At 39.4% G+C, this 22,169-nt stretch overlaps 2 long non-coding RNA genes across 4 annotated transcripts in view; both read right to left on the bottom strand.

The window, feature by feature from the left end:
- The window catches only part of LOC309665097, a 914,413-nt gene that overhangs the window by 652,934 nt on the left and 239,310 nt on the right, over window positions 1–22,169 (bottom strand). The gene's annotated exons all lie outside the window — the stretch shown is intronic.
- LOC309665080 overlaps window positions 1–22,169 on the bottom strand; it is a 267,884-nt gene that overhangs the window by 117,449 nt on the left and 128,266 nt on the right. Inside the window, exon 3 of one of the 3 annotated variants that reach the window (XR_014266198.1) lies at window positions 9,541–18,832. The exons of the other annotated variants lie outside the window; for them this stretch is intronic. This is a non-coding gene — a long non-coding RNA (uncharacterized lncRNA). Of the gene's footprint in view, window positions 1–9,540; window positions 18,833–22,169 lie in introns of those variants that run through there. 3 annotated transcript variants of the gene reach the window in all.

The following is a 22,169-nucleotide window of genomic DNA, read 5'->3' as shown; positions in this document are numbered from 1 at the left end:
CAGTGAAATCGTATATTAAATCATGATTAATTAGGCCACTCATTAGCAATTTTGATCACTGGGATCTAATACATCATGTTGATGATCTAAGTAATACATTCATTTATTTACTTTTGTGTAGAGGAAAACCAAATCCTAGCTCATCAAAGACAGACAGGACCTGAAAGGTTATTCTGTATCACATCTCATTTCATGAATGGGAAAACCTGAGGAAAGTCAACTAATTTGTTTGATATCAGGCCATGAATAAATGGCACAGTTGAGATTAGAAGCTGATGCTGTTGTCTGCCAGGGCAATACACCTGGACATAAGGCCATCCTCCAGAGAAAAGACTTAGAAATTGCAGTTTCTTGGGTGAGTGATTTCAGGCAAGGGGTCCACCTGATGGCATTCCAATCCCACCATTTGAGGGGGCTCTCAAGTCCCTTCTTCCAAGGCCTATCTTGAGAACACAAAAGGTTTCTTTGCAAACAAGAGAGCTGGTCCATGATTCACTTGAAACAGGCAGCTCCTGCTAGGCGATTTAAATGTCATCAGAGCTGTGGCAGGGCTCCCAGTTGGAGCAATAAACCCACTGTGCCTTTACAAGAGTGGTGGCTGAAACCTTGGACAAACTGACTTGCTTTAGATGCAAGCTGGAAAAAAAATGATTCGTTGTAGAATTCCTGTTAGTCCAGTCGGCTCTCATTCTCTTGTGAAACCAGATTTGTAGGCACATGCACTGGCCAGTGAGTCAGCCCTTAAAAAGTCATTCATAATTTATGTATAAACAAGAATAGCTTTTGTTTCAGAGAAGTTGGGAAGTTTTTATAGCCTGCTTTCTTCCAGTACCATTTCTGAAGAACTGTTTCTGTCTCAAGGCGGTTCCTATAGGCCTATAAATACTTTGATGTTCAGACATCTGGAACTTATATTTGGTGTTGACTAATGAGTATTATTATTTTATTATGTATTTATATATGATCTGAAAGAAATTTGAGGTTATATGCCACATAACTCTGTATACACACTGAACAATGACAAATTCTTTTTACCCATTACACTTATGATTTATTACTTGGGCAGAAGAAGTTCTGAGTCATTCAATTGACATGTAATTGTGCTTTGGAAGATAGTAATGGAATAGAGAGAATGGAAAATTGCCCTTAACATATATTGTTAAAATAATTTGTAAGTGGACAAAATGGACTCCAGAGATATTATTTTTCCCATTTTAAAAATATCAAAGGATAATTAATATGGCAACAAACTCCAGTGCTCCTTTTGAATGAGTAAAGAAGAGCCTTGGTCTTAGAAATACATGTGGGTATGTTTGAAAGGGCAATAAACAACGCATAATGGATCTGACTTCAAAGAATGCCTATTGGAGAACCAGACCTATTTCAAAGTCAAATGTTCAATACCCAGTTTGCTTTGGTACCAATAAGCCACAGGTAAACACTAAGATCAAAGGGAAAGGTGGGTGTGTGAAGGGGCATGTGATGACATTACTTCTTCACAAAATATTTCCCCCAAGGGACACTGGGGATGGCACCTTGTAAGAGCCTCTGTTGTATATTCAGGAATTTATTTTAAAGGAGTGTCAGAGGTATTTCAGTCTGTAAGAATTGCAGCTTAAAGGCCACTAAACAAGAGGCACACTGAAGGTGGCATGCACTTGGAGAAGAGGATACTGAGCTGGAAAGGGATAAACGGTGCCTTTATAGGCCACGCTGATCCATGCTTGCTTGCTTGCTTCTCCCTCCCACTAGCAACAACAGTGTAAACTGGTATGGCCCATCAGCAGGCCATGTGGCCCTCTGTGGAAGAATGAGCCCTCTGTGCATGCAGGCAGAGCAGTTGCCAACAAAGGCCCATTGGAGTGTTTAAAAGCTCCAACTTGCTGCCGAATCAAAGCCTTTCTAGAGGCAGGAGCTGTGAACAGGATATCCCATCAACAGGGAGAGGAACTGTTTTGCAGCTCCCCTACATAATCCTTAAAATTGACTTATCTACTTTGCCAACAGTCCCCAAATTCAACGCTCACAGTGGGTGGTATTCATTCAAAGTCATTACCCAGAGTTCTGTTAAATCTTACTGAACTACATTTTGGGGCTTGACCAGGAGCTAGCAGACTCCATAGAAGGGAAAAAGTAAAAAAGACCCAGTGGATCCCACAACAGAAAGAAAGAGTTCTGAAAACAAACAAAATCCAAACTTGGTTTTAAGAATGTGATAAAATGAAGTAATATTTCCAGTCTCCTCCCTCATACACACACACCTTTCAATGACTTTATTTTATTGTCCATGATAAATAGATTAGAATATTGCTCAGAAACATAAACTTAAGAAGAAATGTTAGCCTACTTTGAATAAATGCAAAAAAGGGCTAAAACTTTTAGTCTATGTTTTGATTGCATGAAAATTATCTGTCCTATATATTTTTAAATGTGTCACAATATTTTCCTTTTGACTGTCTTCCAATGAATGTCTCTCTTGTCCAAGGGATTAGGTGAGGATTAGTTGATTAGAAGTAAACAAGAACTATATATACTAAAAGTAAACAGAGCAACAGATGAGTTGCATGAACAAACCTCATCACAAATGACAGAAAATAGATGATGTCAGCCTCTACCACTGATTGCCCTAGTACTACTCCAAAATGTTCTCTTCCTTAATAGTTATTTCTACCCCAGTGCCTATGCTAGTACCTGCTAAGTAGGTCAATATATCAGCTAATCTTCCCTATCACACCTCCCACTGTACTTGAAATTAGGCCATGCTTCCAACTTGGGTTGCCTAATTTGGGTTTCTAGTAAAATTATAATTAAGTTCTAATTCTCTCATTCCAGGACTCCTGTGTAGTTCCATACTATAACTCTCAGTATCTATCAATCTAGATTTGTCCTACCTTAAGAACTGTGCTTTTGTTTCCTATCACCTATCTGTAATAATATTGTTTGACCTGGTGGAGTTGGAGTTGCCCAATGCTCGGTCTCACTCCATCTAATGAGACACTAGGACCCTGCATGATTTTGCTCACATAGGCCACATTCACAGGACTAAATCCCAGTCCAGCTCCTCCAAACTTTGAGGAGCTGCTATTTGTCTGCTCCCCAGCCTCACTCCTAAATGGTGGTCACTGCATGGATTCCCAGACCTTGAATGACCCAGATGAGATGATGCAGTACCAACTGCTTCCAGAAATATCCCTGGGATGCTGGACCCCAGAAGTGTTCTTCCAGGACTGCTCCCTGACCTCTCTAAAGCCAGGCATGCACCTGGGTCTACCTTAAGCCTTGGAGATTGTGTCTTTGCCCAACTCTGGTTCCTTTCTCCTCTCCATTGTCCAGTCTTACCAAGGTTGATCCATAACGTGTCAGGTCTGAGCTATCCTGAGCTCAGGTAAATTATCAATGATGAAGGAAACAAGGCCTCCTTATAATTATTTTCACTGTCCTCATCTCATTGACAATAACAATGATGATCAGCATGTCAGTCAATCACCTACCCCTCAAAAGGGCATCTTTTAAAGAAATGATTTTTATACAACAATCCACTTTGAGAATCTATTTCAAAAAAAGGAATCATAGAGGGAAAAAAAATGGACAAACTGCCTGACCCAAAGTGGTAAGAAGATGCATTCATTTATCCATTCAATAGATATTTATTGAGTACCTACTATGTGCCAGATCCTAGGTACTGGGGATATAGAAATAAACAAAACAGATTAAAACGCTTGCTCTCATAGAGCTCACATTCAGAAACCATTAGCTCTATGATCCTGAATATGTCATTTTACTTTTCCGAGCTATGTTTTCCTTGTCCACAAAGTAGGAAATTTGGTGTAAAGAGAAAGAATTTTTCAACTCTAACACTCTGTGCTTCTCTTAAAATGCTAGGAAAATATGGGCAGACCCATATATTATACCAACATAAAAACACTTGCCTGAATGGATGTCAAGGAAAGATGGTAGATAAAATTCAATTTAACCTCAATAATATTCACTGAGCACCTACTGGGCGCCAACAGGAGTTAGAAATACAGTGATTGCTGAATTACATGCTCACAGTCCCTTAGCACTTCAATATCTAATGGGGAAGTCAGGCTTATGAAATGATTTTTAACAAATTGGTTCTTGATCAATTATACTTCTTAATTATACAATATACAAAAATACACAGACTAATATAAAAATCACCAGAAATCCAACCAATAGAGACTGTCATACTTAACAAATTGGTGAACATTCTTCCAGACACTCCTCTATGCACGTATACATAAATTTCATGTATTTTCTGTAAATTGGAAAATGCAAATATTTAAATACTGCTTTTTTCCTCAAATATATGTCACAGATCTCCTCCTCAGCAATAAATATGGAAAATATAAACATTTTAATTGCTGTAAAATATTTCATTATTTGTCTGTATTATAGAATACTTAATCAGCTTCCTATTAATGGGCATAATATTCTATCTTTCATATTAACAAGAATATCTTAATGTTCACACTTTTGTCACTTGTGCCAATATCTCCTTTGAATTTCCATAAGTAGAATGTGGATGTCAATGTACATTTACATTTTATATTTTGAAACATATTGCCAAGATACACTCTTAAAGTTTTCTGCCAATTCACATTTCCAGAGACCATATAGGAAATTACATCATTTACCTATACTCTCATTATCTTTGAGGTTTTTTTTTTTTCCTGAACCTGCTTAATCTTTGCCAATCTGACAGCTGAGTTTTATGTTCATTAACTTTTCTTTGACTATCAGTGAGGTTGAAAATCTTCATATATATTTATTGGATATTAGTATTTCTCCATTTGTGAATTGTCTGTTCATGTGTATTGCCATTCTTTTTTATTTGTATAAAGTTTCTTTCATGCATTGGTTAATAGTTCTTTTTATATTAGAAATATTGCCCCTTGTTTTATCTACTAGTGCTGCGAATATTTTTCCAGTGTGGTGGTTCAAACTTCTATGATTGTTTTTAGCCACATAAAAGATTTTTTTAATTATTAAAAATTTCAAACATACAAAAAAAGAGAGCTAGAGAAAAAAGAGAAAAGTATAAGTGAACCCCAAGTGCCTATCACCCAGCTTCAGTAGTTAATTAATTCACGGACAATCTTGTTCCCATTTTAAACTCCTCCTTCCATCAACCCTGTACTCTTTTGTAGCAAATGCAAAATATCATTAGTTAATCTATGAATACTTTAGTCTGTATATCTAAAAGATAAAAGTCTTCAGAGGTTTTTTATTGATGTCATCAAATTTCTCATAATTTTCATTTATGGTTTCTGGTTTTTGTGATCTACTCAAGTCATTCTCAAGGTCAAATAATCTTTTTAATGTATTTATGATTTATTCAGAGATTTGCACATGACTTCTCTCTACAGAGATGTGAACAAATATGGAAGTCTAATACAATATCATCAGGCAGCTCAGTTTTATCAATAGTGGAAACACCACTGAATCAGTGGCTTTCAGTGGAAGTGATAGATGTCCTATTTTGTCACTTTAGGGTCATTTGCAAATTTTCCATTTGGTGTGATTGAGATGGCTATGTATCATGGTATTCATTTATTTTTTTGTGTGCAATCACTGAACTTAATGAGCCTTTCATTCTTACTTAATTTGTTTGTAATTATGATATGTTGCTACCAGGTGAATGGAAGTTCCTTGGTGATAGACTGGTTGGAACTGTCAGGCAATCTATAGATATGGTTAATTGAGAATGTAACTAATGGTATTTTATAATAAAATATGTTAATTTTTAAAAATAAAACAAAAGAAAATTTTCATCCATTAATCATATATGTTAAGAAATAGAAGTTCTGCAAATTCAAGACAGGAATTATTCAGATCCAGGAAACAGAGCAGAAATAAATGAAAAGTAAAAATAAGTGTTCCCTAAATATCACGAATTTAAAGTAATACTCATACACTTTACTAAAGCTGTGGATCTCAGAATGCAATTATCTTATTTTATACATAGTTGTAAAAATTGCACTAGCCTATCCCACATCACACCAGAAAAAAAAACCAAAAAAAAACCTGATGGATCAGAATGGAGAGAGAAATATGAAGGTAATAACTTCAGAGAAGAGATGATGAAGCCTGTCAATAAAAACACAAAACAAGAACTCAAAGAACTAAAGGATCTGGAGGCAAAGAGGCCCACATATATAGTTGTGAAGGCCTCATTGTTCCATAACATTGCCCAGTATTCATAGTGATAACCCTGGGGGGGGGTGGCATGAAGGGAAAACTACTGCATTTATTATACTAGTCTCTTTAAGAAAGGATGGAGTTAATTCATTTTTTATCATTTTCCATCAAATGATTATATTAAAATTTACTTTTATTTTATATTTAAGCATTTTTGGTAAAATTTCATTTAAGCAGTTCATTACTTCATTAAGTCATGTAACTTCAGTATTAATCAGTAGCATTTAAAAATTATATTCAACTGGAACAAGATTTTAAGTAACACAAACTTTTAGATATATTTCACACTAATTTATAAATAGCTAAGAGTAATTCTAACCCAACACTGATTCTGTTGCATCATTTCAGTAAAATTTGCTTGATCTCAGAACCCTTTTGTCAGAGAGCACCTCAGAAGTCAAATCTGTTTTTCAACATGTAAGAGAAATGCTGCCCTGGTACTCTATAAACTTTACAACTCCATACAATAGTTTAGTAACCATCCTGAATTCAAAAACTAGATTCAGATTACAAAAATATTCTACATAGTTTGAAATCACAAAAACAAAATGAGGAATTGGTTCAACCCAGTGAGCATAAAATATACTCTAGAGAGAAAAGAACTAGGATTCTGCCAATAGGATATTCTTTCCTGCCTTTGCCTATGTTAAACCAAAATTCCTAATTTAAAGTGGATAATAGATTAGTCAATCCTAGACTACTGAGTTTCTGGTCACCAGCAAGGAGGCATAGGCAGCATGACATCTTACAAATATACATTTCTACTTTTTCTTAAATGGATCAGATTATTGATTAATTTTTAAAGATCATCCTTGAAGGACTGATTTCTAGCTATTATTTGCTCCTGTGAATATAAAACAAAGGTTCTGAGTACTCTCCTCTCATTTTGCGGAGTTATGATCTAAGCCCATAAAACATTTCTATAGGCTCATGTTCCCATGGTCACATGTGTGTAAGAACAATAATTGGCTAGGTCTCTAAATGTCTGTGTCAACTGTTAGGCTAGTTCTCATTAAGGCTTGGCTTGAGTGGCCACTGGGACCTTTCAGTGACCTGAGTCATCTTACTGAATTCATCCACTCACTCAACAGATATTTTTGAGGGCCAACTATGAATCAGGCAATGCAGAATATCAATCAGCCAAACAGGTGACAAACCAGGGCCACTCACAGTTTTGGCAGAATAGCCCAACACCCTCAAGGCTACTACATGTGCAGAACCTTGTACACCAGAACACTCAGTGGGGTCTGATACAAATCTGCTGAGGGGAACTGACCTGTGTGGAAATAACTGCACTGTGAAATATGGATATGGTGTGACTACTTTCCAGAATCTCAAATCGAATGATGCTCTACAGATTGATTCAGAAGCATTTATGCTTACAAGAAGTATAGAAGATAGGAATGAAATCTGATTTCTGTTCCCAAACTCAACTCCTGACTTCCTTTGAAGTCTATGGTCTCTAACGTTACTGCAAGTTTTTCACCTGGAGGTAAAGAATAATCCTACTTTAGGCTGAAATATATTAAGGAACTATTTGGCTTTTGTTTTTGTTTTCCCAGTAAAACTTTAAAAAAAGCTTAACATGGATTTTATGTATACGCTGACTTTCATTAAGCTATTGCCTTTGCTTGAAGTTGTCAAACAGAATTTTGGAACTGGAAAAGATCTTTGATATAAAAACTATTACAATGATATTAGAACTGTTAAACACAGGACCCCAGGGTGTACCATGAGATGGAGGAAGATAGTATGCATGGGTGAGACCCTGAACCCCAGAGCCACCCTGCTTTCATATTTGATCTGTTTAAAATCCCAAGAACATTTATTTAAAGAAAGGGATATGTAAGTATTTTTTTAAAAAAGAGTGAAATCGTTGAATTAGTATAACTCTTTTGTGTTATGGATGAAGATACCAAAACTCAGAGAGAAACCCGACTTGCCAAAGATCACATAGTGGGTAGGTGACAGTACCTGGACTCAAATCAGTATCTCCCCATTTCTTGTTCAAGAATTGTCCAGTAGGCCATGCCACCAACTGGTAAGGTATTCAAATGGCCAAAGTACTAAGATTATGACTGTATTTCAACAGACTGTGGCATGATAGAGTTTCTGTTCCTTTCAGGATCTTTGTCATGTTCTGTGATCTCCCACCTCATTATCTCTGGAGGTAAGGACATCTTACAGCATAATAATGACTCAGTTTTGCTCTAAGAAGGTATTAATACTACCAGGAAGGTTTGTTTGTCTGTAAAGGCTCTATACTAAAGAATGTGAGAATCCACAGTTGTGCTCCAGAATGGAGCCAGGAAAGCATCAGCTTCTCTCCAGGATTAGCTACAAAGGGCAGTGGTAAGATTGAACCAGGACCCTGGTGGGGGAAGACAGAGGTGATGAAAGGGAAAGATGGAGGAGCATCAGAATTAAAGCACTTCTAGATATCCATCTGAAGCAGAATCTGTTCAATGGAATGGCAGCCCGAAGAGAGAGCTAAGGGAACATTTTCTACTACTCTTTGGTCTCCAAGTGTGTTTAATACGGAGTTCAAGACTGTACTACACAACCTTCCAGATCAAAGACTTTCATGTGAATTTCACTATTTTGTAATTAGGTGACAGATGTTAACACCTATCTACACCTAACCTTCCAGGATGTAGAGAACCATTATGTAAAAACAATTGTTGTGCACAACTAATGATTAATAATAAATTTCTGTAGTGTGTCTTACTGGGGAGGTGTATTACCTTTTCACACAGAAAAAATGAAACAAAAACTGTTTTATATAAAAATGAAGATATTCAAGAGAGAACATCATAGCTAGGTCTACACAAAAAGGAAAGACCAGAGGATAATATAACGGACTCAAAATCAAGCCCTTGTTTCTGTTTATTAGTCCACTGAGAATTATTGATGCTTCCACTTTGTCCAGTTTTTTGATAGGCAATAATTGTATCTGGGAATGGACTATCATCTGCTGGTTCCAGCCTTAGAGCTCCCATCTTCCCAATCACTCAGGTAATGTGTGTCTACATCTGGATCCTTGGGTCTAGGAAACATCCTCACCTGTGCCTTTTTCAGTCCGCTTTAACCATGATCTTATTCTACCTTCCCCTCTGAGTTTTTTGATCAACTGATTTATGGCTTTTGCTTAAAATTAAATTTTTAATTTGTCTTAACTGATCAGTGAAAGAATAAAGAATACAACCACAGTCAAGTTTGTAACGCCCAGTTTTCCAAGGTGATTACATCTCACTTTGCACCTAGGGCGCTGTACCTTTACAGACTTGTGTCCCAAGGGCAACAGTATTGGTTAAGAGGATAGCTCTGGAGTCACACTGCCTGGGTTCAACTCCTGGCTCTGCCAATTACAAGCTGTGTGATCTTGAATCTATCACTTAACATCTCTATGCTTCTGTTTTCTCATCCATAAAGTGGAGATAATAATAACAATACTGACTTCTTCATAGGGTTGTTGGGAGGCTTAAATGAGATAATAGATGTAAGCTGCTAAGAACAATGACTGGCACACAGTAAGTACTTAATAAAAGTTGGCTTTTATCGATTTTACACTATTGTGTGGATCATGGGAGTAAACCCTTTTTCTAATTTAAGTCTCTAGAGGGAATGTGAGCCATTTTTTTCTCTAGTTAACAGTTGGTGTAACATCCTCTGTCCCTCCTGAACATCCAGCACTGAGTCATAGCTTGTATCCCATGATTGTTGACTACATTTGTCCCCTTCTAATTCTGTCATTTTCTCTTCCTCCATCACTCTCATTGTCATTATCATCTTCATCATCATCAGTATTGAGTACAGTGCTAAAGACCAAATTCAGAAAGTTCAATTCACTAAAACTTCAAGAAGCTACAATGCAACAGGCAGTAGATGAGACATGAGACAAAGCAAAGAGTGAGACGCACATACTGCCTGGAGAGATCCATGGTCTCCAGTGGGGGAGACACAGTAGACTCTCATTAACTCTGATGCAAGATTACGAAGCTCCATAGGGACCCACAATCATCAATTATTCTTCCTTTCATGCCGTCTGGAGCTCGTAAGAAGTTCTGAGCCTAGGGGTGACAATCAGAAGCCAGTGGCACAGAGGTGAGGTCTAATCATGACTCTGACTCTCATCCTACCAGCCAGGATCCCAAGATTGTGACAGTTTCAACAGACACTCCAGCAGGATCCCAGAAGAAGAACAGTCCTGAGATACTGTGAGCCCAAGGACCAGGTGACTGGCCTTCAAATATCCAAAGGACACAGGCAGGGCAATAGCACTCTTTCTTCAGGGCCCTCATTGTTTCTTGCTCAGCATAGGCTGTGCTGGAGGTTTGGGACTGAATGAAAGGATTGGATGTGATACTATGGGACACAGCCAAATTCCTAAGAAGTGAGCCAGAGCTGTGGCTAAGACCCAACCCCTGCCAGTGAAACCCAAAGACTAGTGGTTGAGAAATGCTTGCTTGGCCTGTTCAAAAGGTGGTGGAAACATGGTGCCAAAGTACCATCATCAACATCAGCATCTTTACTACAATTTATTATTCACTTACTTAAGCTGGAGCCGTATTCAAACACATGCTTCATACATAGAAATTCACGATATGGATATTATTTCCTCCATTATACGGAAGAGGAGACTGAACCTCTGAGAATTTAGGCAAATTGTACAAGATCATACAGCTACTAAGCAGCAGCCCAGTTTCTCTAAGGGATGAAGACAGTTAATTGAATATATATACCCACAGCCCACCGGCTGCCATAATGTTGGTAGCTGAGACAAAGTAAGTTATTTAACTGCTTTTATTGTAATTCTACTTTGTCTATATTATACTGAGAACTGTTTTTTTGTATAGCTATAAGGGATGTTGTATGATGAAGCATTAATTAGCTATTTATCTGCCCTGCAATATCTTCTGTTTGCTCTGGGAGGCCAAACTGATTTTCTCTTTTTTTCACTTCCACCTATATAAAAGAAATTTATTCAAAACTGGTTCCACTAGATCATTTTATGGTCCCAAGACTGGAAATAAATAGCTTCTCTAGAATTTGCAAAATCTATCATGTTGTTTCACTATAGAAATCAGAGGTCAGCACTGGGTCCAATCTGGCCTCTATTCTTTCCTCTTTAAAGAAGTACACTTGTTGATTGGTCTTAGTGAGATATGTCTTACATTCTGAATGTATTGTGCTGTGTTGCATTAATCATTACATAGCTACAGGGAATGAAAATAACCAATTTCCTTAATTAAAGGGTTCTGGTAAGACAAGAGGTGCTCTATTCATCACTCTTCATTTGTCTTGGCTCATAGTAATAGCAAAACTAATACCTTGAATTTAGACAGTTCCTTTCTTCCAAGAAGTTCAAAGCTCTAGTATGTCTAGTATATCATGAGAACAGACAGATGAGTACTAGTGAACTTGGCAAGGAGAAAGAGATGTTATTTATGCCAAATTAAAACACTAAAATGAGACATAATTTATTTGCTGAATGTATTATCTTTCTTAAGATGAATGCAATGTGGTGTAAGAAAGAAAAAAAAAACAACAGAATTTAGATGCAGGCTATTGTGTGTAAATCTTGGCTCTGTCATTAACTAGCTGGGGATTCATACTTAAGCAAATTTTAACCTTGCTAAACCTCAAGGTTCTCACCTATAATAGAGAAATAGTGAATATTTATCTCATATGATTATTATGAAGATAAAATAAGAGTTAAGTATGGCAATATATATATATATTTCATATGATTATTATGAAGATACAATAAGAGTTAAGTATGGTACCTTATAAAACATGAAGTTTTATAACACAAATATTAAATTACTGTTTTCTCAGGAAGCTAGTAGGACAAATTTCAAGCAAGCTAACTTGCATAGGTGCTCATCATTCTCTACAGTCTATGCTCAACTTTCTACTCTCCTGTCCCTCCCCTGGTACCTAGCATCGACTGGAATGCTCATCGATGTTTGTTGAATTGGGATGGATTAAATCAGATTGGGTTTATGTTCTTTTATAAAGATTCATAAAAACAATAGGTATGGTAATCTGATGTCCCATGCCTTTAAATTCTGGGAGATCAGATTTGTAACCTACAAGAGTAGAGGAAGTGGTCCTAAACTGATTCAAGAACAAGAATTTTGGAGGTTAAGAATTATTTAGGAGATCAACAGAATCCATGCTTTTAAATGCAGTAAAGTGAGAATTTTCTTCAATGTTTCTCATATATAATTTATTATCCAAGAAAGGATTAGGGTATCTCTAAATAAATAGTAGTTAGTATTTATATTTCTAGTCCCAAATGATTCCATGGACTATTAAAGGTAACTATCGCCTCTTTGAGAAAATAGTTTTGCAATAGGATTTCAACAAGGAATAATAATCACCTTCATGCATACATCATTTTGCCCTTAAAAAGGGCTCTCATATCTCTTATCTAATTGATCCTCATAGTAGTTCCCCATTTTACAGATAAGGAAACAGAGTCATAGACTATGTGACTAGATCCTAAGTGATGAGGTTAGGATTAAAAATCAGTTCTTCATTGGTTGAAAAATTCAACCACTCTAGGAATAAGAAATACCATGAAAGGACACTCAACTCTTAAGGATTAAAGAGGAATAAATGAATGAGGGATTGATTTAGCTGACTTTATAAACAAAAAGAGAGTGGCTTTACCACCACTGCCAACAAAAACTGAACAGCACAGTCAGCTCTTTGAAGCTGATCTACTGAGTCCCTAAGAGAAAGCTGGGATGTAGGGTTTGATGGCTGTTGTTGTTGGTGATGGTAGGTTGGGTATTTTGTTGGGTTCTTTTTTTTATATTATTATTGGTTTTATATTGCGGTTTTTAATTTTTTCCTATAATTGAATAAACAATAATTTGACTAACTGACCAAATGAACTAGGTGTTTTGCCCTCAAAAAACAACCTAAAAATACAAAAGGAGAGAACAGAAATAGAATAAGAAATAATGGAGTTAAGATGAAAATATAATGACAGACATTAAAAACGGACAGCAAAAAGGAAATAATACAGGAAGTGGAGTATACATGTTGGACTTAATTATGTGCTCCTAGAAAGCTGAAGAAAAGACAATTTTTTAAATATTTAATCCCTTTATATTTTTTACTTGTTTTTGTATCTTTTGCTGCAAAACATGATAAAATGGAAAATAAATTTTAAATAATCACCCAAGATCCTAATATAAAATTTATTCTTCATTTTACATTTAAGCCTTCCCAAACTACTTTTGGGCAGATTTCAAATACTCTTTCCAAGTCCTTTAAGAAGGGAGTAACTGCATTCTGATTTATCTTTGTGTAAGTGCAGGCTTCCTTGCAGTGGGTTTGTTTAGAATGAAATTTGGGGTGGCAGCAAATCTCTTCTGGGCTTCCTGCTGGCTTCTTGTATATTTCTCTGTGTAATGTCACGGAAAGAGCTGGACTAGGAGAAATGACGCTCTCTTTCAAAGAAGTACTTATAAAGTATACATATCATATGGACTGTTATCCAAGACTTATCAACAACCTTCTTATGAAAGATGTAAACTTTCTTAAAATAAAAGCTACCACTCAGAGAGAGTTTCTGTTAGTCAGATACAGTACCAAATGCTGTATATAATTTTAATTTTCATCTAACCTTACAACAACCCTGTGAGTGGGTATTATTATTCCCATTTGACAGTGGAGGAAATTGAAACTGAAAGAAATTAAGTAACTAACCCATGATCAGAGAGCACACAAGTTGGAATTAGGATGCAAGCCTAAAGCTGCCAAGTTCCAAAGACTTTTTGGATGTGGTGACTGCTGTAGAAGCAATGAGCATAAAGTCATGCTGCTCTTATCTGAAGGCAAGCCATCAGGAGCTCAAGTCCAACAGTTGCTGGATGCAGGTTTTCACTGGAATTGGATTTGATCCTAGGAGAGAGCTTAGTGAATCCTGAAGAATGGCAGATTGGCACATACTTCAGACTAGTCATCTACTTTGTTCATCACTTTTCCAGCATGACTTTAAGCCACTTGGTTCTCTAGTCTATTTATACCTTCAGTTTTGATATTGAGAAGCTAAACCAAAATATGCTGTATCATATTGCAGGGAGACACTACGGAGCTACAAAAAAGAACATGACCCTGGGGGTAGCTTAGACACCCCTAAGCCCCAGTCGCAGCTCTGCCATGCACTAACTCTGTAGAAAGCAATAAAAATAACAATAGTTAACTAGGTGTGAGGCACTGTGCCAGGGCTTTACTTATGCTATTTCATTTAATCTTCAGCTATTCCATGATGTATTTATAGTCTCGTCACATAACAGACTAGGAAACCGAGGTCCAGGAACTTCCAGAGTTTGAATTCAGGCTCAACCACTCACTCTCTACATGATCCTGGGCAAGCTACTTAACGTTTTACAGCCTCAGTTTATCATCTATACCAAACTCAGAGCACTATTGTAAAAATATAGTAAAAACTTGGCACACAAAGGCTGCTTGTCTTATTCAATTTGATATCTCTTCTCAACATCTAACAGAGCACCTTGAAATAGTAGGAATTCAGTTATGGTTTAATTTAGTACCGATATATAGATTGCTTGACACATAGGTGGAATGGTGCTGAAAGGATGATATGAAATAAGCATTTGTGGATTAAATCCTTAGGAAGCAGGTGAGCTGGTCGGGCCTCTTGAAGGACGACTCTTGTGGACTATGGGTCTCATCTTCTCTGCCTTCGGCCTTCTTATCGTGGACCTGAATTTTAACTTAGGATGTTGGAGACAGGAGAGAGGTGAAGTGGAAGATCCCTTCCCCCAGGACCACCTCTCCCCCATTAGCTAAACTGTAAATATCCTCCATGGTGTGGCTCCAATATGCTTTCTCCTCTTCATGTAGTACAGGCCTTCCTTCAATACCTAATATACCATCCATTCCAGACCAATGGTTTCCTATGTCTCAAAATACCTTCATCTTTCAGACCTCTGTTGATTCTATCCTACTTACCTGTAATACACTTTCCACCATCTCTTCTGATCAATCTTCCAGATTCTCTTAGACAGAGCCCAAATGGCATTTCTTTTAAGGGTCTTCTTGCATTTTAACAAAGTTAACTGAACTAACCCAGCACACTCAGCCTGGTATTACAGTGAATACCTCCCTCCCCCCCATACAGATGTATGCTCCCATAGACACATACCCAGGGAAGTAATTTTGTCTTACTCCTCTCTGTACCCACAACAACTACTACAGAGCCTGGCCCAGGATAATTTTTATATACTTGAATGAAATAACATGGGATGTAATCAGAACTCCTTGTCCTTAAGCTCTGCAATGGACCATAATTCAGGATGTGTGTTCCCTGAGGGACTGCCTTTATGCTCTCCAACCCCTTCAATCTCTGCTTTAAATATTAACAAACTCAACATGGCTGAGGTTTTCCCTCCATTATAATGGAAACTGGGTTGGGTTAGAATTGTTTTAATAGTAAAAATAGGAAGATAACTGATGAATCATCCTCCTTAGTCACAATATAGCCAAACTTAGGACACACTGAGAGGGTATTCTACCCTTAACCACATCTGAAAGAGAGAATGTCAGCTGGGTCTCCACCCGTCATCTCTTTCCATGATTCTTGGGTCAGGTTTCATCAGAAGTGTCGCAGGGCTATTTTACACTGACACCAAGGTAGAGCATGGTCAGGACAGGCCACAGTAACTAAAAGGTAAGCAGTGAGGTTGCAGCACCAGGTCCTGAAGTCATAATCCTATTGTCAGCTCTGCTTTCCCAGTGGTTCCGTGGTCTGCATATAAAAGTACCAGATGCTTCGAAGGCAGAGTTCTAACCACCAGCATTATTGTGTACACGTATGTGTCCTATTCCCTTCTCCGTGCAACAAGGAGCAAAGAAACAATAAAATTAAGAAAAAGTAATTGGTCAACTTCCATGACCAATCATGGAATCAACATGTATTTATTGAGGACCTGTTGTATGCCAGGAGTTAGGCATGGAGGATACCACAGTAAGCAAACACAGCCACAGCTCCTAGTGTCATAGCAGATGGCACAGAAGTGAAGAGCATGGGCTCTAGAGCCAAACCACCTATCTGGTCTGATGACCAACTCTGTCACCTGTAAGTCATGTGACTTTGAATATAAATGGATTAAGTCTCTCTGTGCCTCGGTTTCCTCATCTGTAAAATGGGAATGACAGTAACAGTATCTACCTCTTAGGAATATTTTAAACATTACATGACATATGTAAAGCCCCTGGGATATAGTAAACTCTTGGTAAATTTTAGCCCTTTGTGTTTTAATTTTGTGAGGGACACAAACCTGAATCAAAATAGTCATAACTACATTGGAAACAAACATGATTGTAACTGAGCCATAAGTGGTATGCTAATGAGAGTAAACGCTGGAGATACATAAACTGGTCTAATGGCCAAAGAAGGCTTCACTGGGAAGTGTGGTGGGGGAAAGTGGGGTGGGAGTTGTTCAAGCATGAGCTCTGAGGTGAAGGATACAGAGCACTTTCTAGAAACTGAAAGAGCCGTGAAGCTGGAGCACTTCTAGCAAGAGTTGGGGAGCCTGGTCCAAGGCAAAGTGAAGAGGTGAGCTTACATGCCGTTGAGGGCCAGGTAATATAACGGAGGAGCATGGCTGAGAGTTAAGAGTGTTTTAGAATTATATAGTCAAAATTACTCCAGCAGGAGAAACATGGAACTAATACACAGATCCAAAGAGGGTTTCCAACAGGACACAAATCTTTGCAATGTGAAACTGTATTTTTAAGATAGTTGGAGGAAAAAGTAAACTGTGGAGGAGCTGCTCCCCAAACCCTCACGTCCTTCTTCCTTCTGACCTTAGCCTCAGCATGTCACCCCAGCAGCAGAGAAAGTTGGTTAGAGAGAAGCTTGCACTCAGGGCAGATGCTACAAGTCATGAGTATTTACATGACACAAGAGGGGACTGGGGGCTTCAAATTTACAAGGGAAGAGTAACTATGGGAAAAGAAAGAGATGGAGGGGATACTGGCATTTGGGAAAGGAGATGTTAAAAGTCAGAGGGATTATAGGAAGGAGGGGGAGAGAACAGCATTAGGAAGGACAAAGTACCTACAGGGCACTCAAATGGCAAGCCAATCCTGGAGGTCCCCAGAGGATGTATGGTTGGCCTGCACAGGCATCTCCATACTTCTCTATATCACTGGGATCAATTTCCTACCTAGGACTCTGCGTGGTTCGGGTTTATCACTGGAACTGCACCAAAGTTGCTTAAGTCTATTTAGAGTATGTGTGTGTGTGCTTCAGAGAGCAGGAGAAAGGCAGGCACTGGAGTAAGAAGTGTCTGAGCTCACTCTCCCTGCTCCATCATTGGCCACATCCTTGCCTACAATGGCTATGATGGCTACATTGGCTCCCTTCCTGGTAGGCTCCTCTGGGGAGGGAAGTCATCCACAGAAATCTCTACTCCAATGTGTTATGGGACTTGAGGAGACCACATTCTCTTTTAAGAACTGAGTTTCCTCCAATATAAAATGAAGGACCTGGACCAACTAAGTTCAAAAGACCTATGTGGGGGCTTCCCAGGTGGCGCAGTGGTTGAGAATCTGCCTGCCGATGCAGGGGACACGGGTTCGAGCCCTGGTCTGGGAAGATCCCACATGCCGCAGAGCAACTAGGCCCGTGAGCCACAACTACTGAGCCTGCGCGTCTGGAGCCTGTGCTCCGCAACAAGAGAGGCCGCGATAGTGAGAGGCCCGTGCACCACGGTGAAGACTGGCCCCCACTTGCCGCAACTAGAGAAAGCCCTTGCACAGAAACGAAGACCCAACACAGCCAAAAATAAATGTAAAAATAAAATAAATATATTAAAAAAAAAAAAAAGACCTATATGAAGCTTCAGTTCTACCTGCAATTCTTGACAGAGCCCACTGCTCCCTCTTTCTACCTTTTCTGTTTTAGACTCATAGATTGCCAGAGGTGGAAATCCTATTATTTCCCCTATGGCAGATATGAGGTAAGACAATATGCCAAGATTGGGGGTGAGGGGGGAGAGAGAGAAACACTCCTAATCAAGGTGGATCAGCTGCAAAATTTGTTGGGCCCAGTGCAAAATGAAAATGTAGGGCCCCCTGTTCAATAAGGAAGAACTTCAAGACGGCAACAACAGAGCATTAAGCCAAACACAGGGCTCTTCTGAGCCCAGGGCCCAGTGTAACTTCACAAGTCACATGCCCATGAAGCAGTCTTGCTCCTGATGCAGTGCTCTTTCCTCTATTACATGCTGACTGTGCCCTTCTCCCCATTCCCAGCCTCTATTAGATTGTAAGTAATAGAGAAATAAATGACATTTTAAAAAAATATATTTATTTATTTTTTAGGCTGCTCTGGGTCTTAGTTGCGGCACACGGGATCTTCGTTGCTGCATGCAGGCTCTTTAGTTGTGGCATGAGAATTCTCATGCATGTGGGATCTAGTTCCCTGACCAGGGATCAAACCCGGGCTCCCTGCATTGGAAGCACAGAGTCTTAGCCACTGGACCACCAGGGAAGTCCCAATAAATGACATTTTAAGTTTGAAAGACTATGACTTGATTCTTGAGGGGTAACTATTCAATCCCTGAAAAGAAAGCAAAGAAAGAAAAAGAGTTGAAGAATATCTCCTCTATTTTTTACCTTCTCCAAAGCTCTCTTCACTTCTAAGACACTGCCCTATGAGCAGAAAACAAGGCCAGAATATGGAATTCAGTAGGTTGGAGATTTGCAGGTGAGAAAAATCACAAATTGGGCTTTCTGAGTAAAAGCCAGTATGCTACAATAGGTGAACAACAGAGACTACACCTCACCTCACGGCACAGCTCTGGACAGTCCTTATTTCTTGATACTTGAGTGGGTTACTGAGAAAGACCATCCAGATCTAACCAGACAAAGTTAAATGAGGTCAGTACAAAGTCCCGCTCTTAGGGGCATCACAGAACCCAGTTGTATTGCTGCATGGAAAAGGCCAGGGTATGAGAGGCTGGTCAACGTGATGCCTAGTATGAGCCAAAGGTCTGACAAAGATAAAGCTAAAGGCACCACATGCTGACCATATCGACAGAAGTATAAAGGCCAGGGCGAGAAAGGTAAAAATATATCCTATGCCAGTGTTGGGGGTGGAGTGCAGGGGAAAGGATGTTCTCTGTTTTAAGCCCTTCACTGTAAATAAGAAAGGGTAAAAAAGTAGAGGAGGGTTGTAGGTCAGGATGGAGAAAGATCTCGAAACAGCACCACCTAAGGATTGGTTGAGGGAGGAAGGAGTTCTTCACCTGAAGAAGAGCGAGTCAAGGAAGTTGTGGACGTGTTTGAAAGGCTGTCTGTTGTATGGGAGCTGGATTCAGCATAGTCAGTGTGGCTCCAGAAATCAAAAGACTTGGGTGGGTGGAAGACAGGAAGACAGGATGAACCCCTGTTACTGGAAGTGATGGCAATCAGCACCTGTGCATGCTATTGCAAGTTGGAAGTTCTGCTGGGTGGGACCCCTGGGTTCTCTTCCAAGTCCATGAACTCCCGGGAATCAAACACATGAAAAGATAGTGGGTGTCTTGAGTCTTGAGGTGATATATTTCACAACTGAAATCAACATATTTCAAAGATTTCATAACTTCCAGGATGGTAAGGGGGAGGGGAAGCACTGGCATCTATAAAGAGTTAACTGGAAGAACACGGGTTAGACACTTTACAGATACCTTCCAGAGTGAAGAGGCGCCTGAGACACTGCTGCAGGCGCATGATAGGTACCTAGGCTAGGACTAGGGCCAGGACAGAGTTTTGGCGTAATACTAAGTCATCCTAAGGTTACCTAAAGCTGGCCTGGAATGAGAGAGCAGTGGCTGTTCTCCAAAGATATTTTCTTTGACCAATCTTGAGCATAGATTAGCATCAGCAGCATCTTTTGGCTGTGATGAGAGAAAGAAAAAGAAGTCTTTTTCTTTTTTTTTCTAATGCAAAGCCTGGGTCCTATTGCCTTTTATGATCATATAGTGCTTTTGTCAAGCCAGTCTGATTCCTCATTTGTTTTCTTTGGATTACTCCACCCTGCTGTAGGAAAATTAACTCTTTGGCACGTCCACAGGTACACAACCCTGTAGACATCCACCCCCGACAACACATCCTCGGGAGCCCCACTGAGGCTACCAGGTTACAAGAAGGGCTTAAAGTCCAATTAGAGTCTAATGAGTTGTGCTAATTGAGATTATTCTTGCAAATTGGTTAAAATTCTAATGAGTTGGCCTTAAATGGAACCTCCAGTCAATGTTTACTCTGGCTCTGCCCCAGTGAATTTGTAAGACAAATGCAATATCTCTGTCCTTGCCAGCCTCAGTGAAAATGGGGGATAACATTACTGGACGCCAGAAAGTCACAAGCATTAATCATCATTTTAGGCTGCTAAAAATGCTGTTGGCTACTGATACAAAAACTGATATCAAACACAATGGATGTCTTCTAGGAAAGAATCATCCACCATGTTGCCAGGTACTGAGCTAGGGGTGTCTAGAACTCAGGGCAAACACGATAAATACTTGCCTGATTTGATCAAAATTTCCAAAGATGACGGTTGTGTGTTGGGGAGGGGGGATAACGGGGTAGAGGGTGGTAGAGTTGTTCAACTATTCCTCCTATTCAGGTACCAAAATCTTTACAGCAAGACTTGGGATCCATTCACTCCAGATCACTGGCTACAATAACACCTACAGGGAATTCTTTAATGGAGGGCTTCAAAAAGACAATGAAAAGATTATACAAAGCTGACAGTGTGAGCACTATATACAGATTACAAACTAGGTGACTTGGTTATGAATATATGCATATACATTTTTATCTGGTAGTAGCCCCCAATGGAGAAAATATGAGCATCACTGAATCATGGCCTTTGGAGTCACAGACAAGGAATGAGTTAAGTATCTGCTCCTCTATTCCCTCAACCTACAGGAGACACATGATCTCAAGTTTCATTTGATGATTCCTTCCAAGGCTCTCTTACTTGGATTAAGACCCATGGGATAGGGCTTCTCTGGTGGCGCAGTGGTTGAGAGTCTGCCTGCTAATGCAGGGGACACGGGTTCGAGCCCTGGTCTGGGGAGATCTCACATGCTGCGGAGCAGCTGGGCCCGTGAGCCACAACTACTGAGCCTGAGCGTCTGGAGCCTGTGCCCCGCAACGGGAGGGGCTGCAATAGAGAAAGGCTCACGCACCACAATGAAGAGCGGCCCCCACTTGCCGCAACTAGAGAAAGCCCTTGCACGAAACGAAGACCCAACACAGCCAAAAATAAATAAATAAATAAAGTTGCTATTAAAAAAAAAAAAAAAAAAGACCCATGGGATAAAGACAACTCTCTCCAAAGGAATTCGTCACTCTCCTGGAGGTTCAGCTTCCACCTCTCATACAGCTTAGAAAGGGATTTGGCTAATATCGACAGAACCAGATCTACAGTTGTTCAGGTGGTCTGGTAGAGGTACCCAGTACCTTGCTTTAGGAAGTGCACCTATTATGTTTTTCTTCTCCTTTGGGATTTTTGCTAAAATTCCAAGGAAACTGGAAGAATCACGTTCAACATCCTGTCATATAGAATTATGTCCACCTTATTAGTCAGAGTTCTTGGTTGCAACCGAGTGAATCCGTCCATCAAATTTAAGCAGAAAAGAGATTTACTGAAATAGTACACAGAACCTCTGGAGAAAGCCCTAGATCCAGTTTGGAGTCTACCCACCAGGAGCAACACCCAAATCATACTACTCAAGCACTCCAGTAAAGGTATTTCCGTCCCTGCAGCTGTGCACAGACACTGTGGCTTGCACCACCAATCTTGGGGCCTGGACACAAACAGGCAGCAACCGCTGACCCCCAAAACAGATGCCACACCACCACGCTCACTAAAAAAGATGGAGTTCTTACAACAGCTGATTCCCAGCTCG

This window comes from Balaenoptera physalus, assembly GCF_965194825.1.
Source record: "Balaenoptera physalus genome assembly, chromosome: 7".
Taxonomy (NCBI): domain Eukaryota; kingdom Metazoa; phylum Chordata; class Mammalia; order Artiodactyla; family Balaenopteridae; genus Balaenoptera; species Balaenoptera physalus.
This window is presented reverse-complemented; position numbering and strand designations above follow the sequence as displayed.